The sequence below is a fragment of the Pezoporus wallicus genome, unplaced genomic scaffold, assembly GCF_028554395.1.
Source record: "Pezoporus wallicus isolate ANWC-B61680 ecotype Strahan unplaced genomic scaffold, APGP_CSIRO_Pwel_v1 contig_3365, whole genome shotgun sequence".
In the NCBI taxonomy this organism is placed as follows: Eukaryota; Metazoa; Chordata; class Aves; order Psittaciformes; family Psittacidae; genus Pezoporus; species Pezoporus wallicus.
Window position 1 is genome coordinate 606,000 of NW_026640883.1, and position 6,141 is coordinate 612,140.

Sequence of the window (6,141 nt, forward strand, 5' to 3'; positions counted from 1 at the left end):
GACCACAAAAGTGCATGAGCATCTCTGACTCACAAAAGCCCACTATCTTGATCTCTGGACCCTTTGTCACATTGGCAATTAATTTTCTCCACATTGCGTATGGAAGAACTGGTGCATAGGAGATGTGACTTGCTTAGCTGACACCAGCAGGAACACTGACTTCGCAGGAGCTTCACGCTCTTTTGGCTCACCATTTCTGCCTGAGGATTAAGCTCTGCATCAGCTCAGCTCTAACTGCAAATCAGATCCTGAATCTGACTTGTGTAGGGAGGTTCAGTCAGTTTGTATACAAATGTGTAAAGCCTGTGTGTGCATCACCATCTCCAGCAGCTCCACAGCGGCTGGGGAGAGGGAAGGTCACCTCTCTGATTCAGAGGTTAACAGGGTCATGCTTCACTTGTGGAAAAAACTCTTGCTTAAAATTAAGCCTCAGTCTTGCAGAAAGGCAGGCCAGACAAGCCATTAAAAAAGGTCAAAGATATTATCAGCTCCTAATCCAATTAGATACTGATTATCTGTGAATTCAGCACAGCCTTACTGTTAGAGCTATGCTTAGGAAAATGAGCATCTCCAAAAAAACAGCTGGAGATCGAGGGGGCTTTGAGAGCCGAGGCAGCCTTGTGAGAGATTATGCCACTGCCTGGGGAGCGCTGGCTGTAGCAAAAGCCACGTCAGGTTTTCATTGCTATCTTTCTTTGCACATGTCACCTGGTGGGAGACATTACACTGTTGGTGAAGGAGGCAGACAAATCTGCAGCCATCCCTCCTCCTGAATATAAGTTTAAGAACAAAGGGAAACAAGAATTCCTGTATACGATTAAAATCAGTGATGCAGCAATCTGACTTGTTGGGAATTCTCCAGCAAAACATTTTTAATGGAAAATATCATTCTGGCAAAACCAAGAGTTTCCATGGGGAAATAACAGTTTTTACCATTTACATGTTGTGGGGGTTTTCTTATATTTTTGGTCAGTCCAGCAAAAAGCAGCACTTCTTAAGGTTTCCTACTAGTGCTTTTCTGGAAAAAAAAAACAAAACCAAACCTTTTGGTGGGGTAGAAATCTAACTGGTTTTAATCTGGAACTTGATTGCTTTATCGAGGGTATTACATAGTACACGCCTGAGACACCAGGGGAATGGATTTGCTCCCCTGGCAGGTGGCCTGACATTGAGAAAAGAGTTTACGTGTTGAGTGCTAGCTGAAAGAGTTATGGAAATTACCCTCCGTGGTTTCATCCCCCTTGTCTGTGGGTAAGAAGGTCTTTGATTATTCTTTTCCTTTTTCTTTTCTCCTTGCTTATAGGACTGAACCATGGCTGGTTTCTCTCTCTAAGTGGAGCACCTTGCACATTTTGCTGTGTCAAACTTCCACATAGTGTGAATGACTTTGGGTGGTTTCTTCTGTGGAAACAGGGAGAAGTGCTGTGGAAACAGGGAAAATCCCTCTGTGCCAAGGGCTGGATTTCTTTTTAAGTGCTGGCTGATGCAAAGGATGGGTTTGGAGAATGCCTCCCTTTGCCTTTTGCAGCTCTCCCTTCTTGAAGGCATCATCCTTTGGTTCCTTATTTATAAAATGCAACTGATTTAAATTTCTTTCCCTGTGTTTTACAATCTCCCATACGTGGCTGGGCAGAGGTGGACAGCTTTGCAATAGCTAGCCAAGCAGCAGTATGGATTTCCAGTATTGCTGTTTGGTTGCAATGACATCTTTGGTTATGGCTTTTGCCTTAGGAAAGTGACACTTTCCTAAAACCAAACCTGTTCATCAGCCACCCAGGGGTAGGGATTTCCAGAAGTTGCCAGGCAGGGATGAAATCTGGAGGGCAGCACTCCTGATGGAGCCAGGACTCAGGTACCACTTCCTAATCTTCAGAAAGAAAAACCTTCTGACCACAGTGTGTTCAGTGCTGAAGGAGTTGAATCAATCTTGAGTTGGGTACCAACAGCAGTTCTAGCTTCTGACACAGATTTGCTGTTCATCCTTGGGAAGATGAAGTTTCCCCTTCATATTTTGGCTGCGAGAGCAGCTCTTTGTCCAGGCAGTAGCGCTTGGAGTCTGTGATTTGTGTTTACATCTGCTGAACATCTGGGTTTGAGGATTTAGCCATGCAGGAATGGTCACCAGCATGCACTTGTAAAGGGCATCTATTACGCTGCATTAACCCCATGTGGACACGTGCAGGCAGGATTAAGAGGCTGTAATCACATTGAGCTTGGTGGGCTTTTGAAACAGAAATCAAATGAAGGCTGTGAACAAGGACGTCCCTGCAGGGGCTTAACACAATTTGGCTAATCCACTTGGCGTGTAAATGGTTTGTTCAACTTCATCCTTCCTGCCAGTGTGTGTATAGACAAGGTGGGAGTGAGTGCATGTGTGCTTGAGACCCTCAGGTAAGCTGAATCAGGTTTGCTGCGGGGGGTCTGGCTCTGGGGTTCCCCTCCTGTTCCCCATACAGCAGGGTCCTTCCTTGTGAGTCTGAAATGTGGGGGGAAGCACAATGGGCATAGTTCAGGATAGGAAGCAGTTTCCATGGCTAAGTGAAAGACAGAGGAGGAGATGTCGCTAAATAGGCGATTAACACCCAATGTCACTCCATTAATTCTATGGAATAAATCTGTCCTCTTTTCTTCCTCCCATCTCCCATGGCCTGAGCAGGAAGCTGTTTGCTGGGCTGAAAGGGAGGACCCAGCATGAAACCAGGGCTGTTCTTGTCTCAGTCTCACCCCTGGAAGCACAGCCAGAACCAGCACTGTCCCTTTGATTTGACAAAGGTGATAAGCAATGGCAAATGCTCCTTCCATGCCAAGAAAGTGGGAAATTGATAGTACTGACTGTGTTCTTCCCTCCCCAAGAAAAGGAAGGAGATACCTTCCAGACAGCACCTTTACAGCTGTGCCCACCCTGCCAGGAGGGTACCTCTCCTTCCACATCTGCATCTCTCCGGGAAGGACAAATCCCACAGAAGATAGGAATAGCTGCTGGTCCTGTTTCTGAGTCAGGGTCTTTGCTGATAGAGAGCCAAGACCGAAGGCAGGAGAGTACAAAGGCTCCCTGGGCTGAGCTGCAAGGCCACGGCCAGTGGAAGACCTGCAACCAGTTCCACACTGGAAAAGCTTGCCTTGGACCCAGTGCCTGCAGCACTGAAGCACAAGGTGCTGCCACTTGGTTAAAGAAGCAGCTCCACTAGGACATCAATGTCAACTAGGGGATTTTGTTCTCTCTGTGTTGCTCTCGGAGCCACAATGTGAGCTATACTGCAACACTCTTATCCATGCAGGAGGCACTGGTGAGGTACCCATAGCTCATGGCTGTTCACATCTCATCCACTCGCTGCCACTGCAATAGTTCATGCTATCCGTTGCTACAAATACCATCAGGACCTGGACTGTTAGGGCCAAGCATTTCTCCAGCAATCAGTACAACCAAAGCAAAGGGTGTGAGCACAAGGTGGAGGAAGGAGGAGAGGCAAGAGGTTAAGCTGGTTCTGGGAGCAGAGCTGCCCTGCAGGAATGGTCAAGCTTATGGACATTGAGCATTTCCCTTCTGCAAAGTGGCAGTGGATGTGTCCCTATCTCTAGCTTATTAGCTTGCCTGAGTTGTGGCTGTAATTAATTCACACCTGCAAAGTACTGCTTAGAAATCCTCACAAGCTGGCATCACAGACATGGAACGGAGTGTGACTGACCTACATACCTTCACAGCAATCCCAGACCCTTGTCTCAGGCCTTCCGAGACCACATGCAATCGCATACAGCCCTTACTGCCACAGATCAGCGGAGATTTTGGTTGCCAGGTAGAGATCTCATTGATTTTTATTTATTTTTTAATTGATGTTACTATGGCAGGAGAGAGTTTTGCCCTATCAGAGACCACACAGCTGAAAGGTACAGACTGCTACAGTTTGTGGGAGGCTAGATTAGAGAAGATGATTTGAGCGACCTGGCTCGGCACTAAAAAAGCCCTATTAGGATCAGCCTCACCATGGGAAGATGGGGCAGTTTGGCAAGTGCTGTCAGGAGGGAGCTCCTCACCTCTAATCAGCCTTGCTAACCAAAGTCCGCAGCACCTTCCCCTCCAGTATAAGAAGGCTCATGACTCAGTTTTTAAAAGCCTGCTGTGATAAATAGCTTTCCCCATCCCTTTGCCGATGCAGCCAGCACAGTCCTGCGTGCTTGGTGGCACTGCTGCCCTTGCATGCCACAGGGCACCCCGCAGGCCCTACTGAGGGGAAAATGGGGATGACTGAGATGGAGGGGAGAGGCGACAGGAGGTGCTTTGGTTTCAGTTGTGCCTGGTCCCGTGGGAAGCCAGGGAGAAGGTGAGAAGAGACCCTTCTCTGGCATGTGTCCCTCACATCCCCCTTCCCACCAACTTGGGCAGCTGCAAATTTCACCACTTTCCCAGCACTCACCCAGGAGGGAATAATGATAATAAAAACAAAATTAGAACGACTCCATTCCCCAGACTTAGGGGGTGGGAAGGGAACGAGCTCTTGGGAACGGCTTGAATTTCACAGCCTCTCCTGGCAAACGTGACTTTTCAGAGAGAAAGTCGCCGCCACCGGCTTGTCCTTTGTGTCTGCAGAAATAAGGTCCTCTCTCAGCCTTTTCCTTGTCATTGGATCTGGTCGGAGCGGCTGTGGTCCTGCCACTTCCCCTGTGCAAAAGAAGATTTGTCATCCCTGCTGTGGGCTCTGTGTTCCCAGACTCTCTTGCCTCATTTACAGAAAAAAAACAATCCCCCAACAATGTAGAGCTTGAAATCTTTTCTTCCTATTTGATACTTCATTATTGTGATTGCTTTTTATTGATTGACAGAGCTGGCTTTGCAAACACCCAGGACCCTCAGAGAATTGCAAGCAGCCGATACAGTCCCACTCTCACACACATGAGATACACTATCTCCCATTGAGCGTAGTGGAGCTGCATCTTCCCCTGCTTCCAAATCACAGCTTCCTTAGAGGGATGATGGCAAGACTGAGAGCTGGTTTCTCTGCCAGGCAGGGTAACATAGGCCTGGAAGACACAGCTGGGCATGAAGCTGCCCCAAGAACTTTCATAATGGACAAAATGTTCTTTCACTGTGCACCAGGCTGTGGCTCTCGGGGAATCACTGCACAGAGGCACGTCAATACATCTGTGATACACAGGTCCTGGCAGGTTCTTTGGTTTCTTTCTCATCTTGAAAATCCCTCTGCTTCCTCCAAACCCCTACCATGCCTTCCCACTAGCATCACATGAAGGGTCACTGTGGTTTTCCGGCCACAGTTGCCTCAGCCATTAAAGACCAACCTCATTCTAGCCTTCAACTCCGCCTCTTCCCTGCAAGCAGGTACCGGGCAGCCAGTGCCCACTGAGCCAGTCCCACTGTGGAGACCCAGCCCTAAAAACCTGTGAGTAGACTTCAGCTCCTGCCTCTTTTGGAAACTCAAAGATGGATGGATGGATGGATGGATGGATGGATGGATGGATGGATGGATGGATGGATGGATGGATGGATGGATGGATGGATGGATGACCAACTCTAGCTGCAGGAAAGATCCTGCCCTCTCTTCTGTTCTGGAGCCCTTGCACAGGTGCGCTTTCAGAATCTGGACTGAGACAGGGGACATAGATTTTGGCTGCAAAATGTGTGAGCTCCCAGTCTGTCTGTGGGGCTAGGAGTACTTGTCTTTGTATGACCCAGCTTGCTGAGGCACCCCACAGTGGCCCAGGCATCTCAGCTCTGCTTGTGCTTAGGGAACTTAAGCCCTGGGGATATGGTTGGAGAAGCCAGAGCAGCCTGCTCAGGACTTTCCAAAAGTAAACCCTTTTTCCCACTCTGAACTTCCTGCTAAATGTGCAAACCCAATTAAGCACAATGCAATGGTCAGGGCTTGTTAATATTAGGGCTTGGCTGGTTTCGTTCCTGGCTGACAGCAGGCAGGAGCCAGGCTGGAGGAACAGACGAGGCCGTGAAACCACACAGCATAGCAAAGCTCTGGCAGCGTTCCTGCTATCTCTTGATAGGATTTAGGACAACTCCCAGCAGCCGGATCTCCCGAGGTGGTCTGGAGGATGCGCCTGCCTGCCCTGGGTCTTCAATCAAACCCGAGGATACTTTCATCTCCTGACTTTCTGAGGGCACATTGCTTGGAAAGT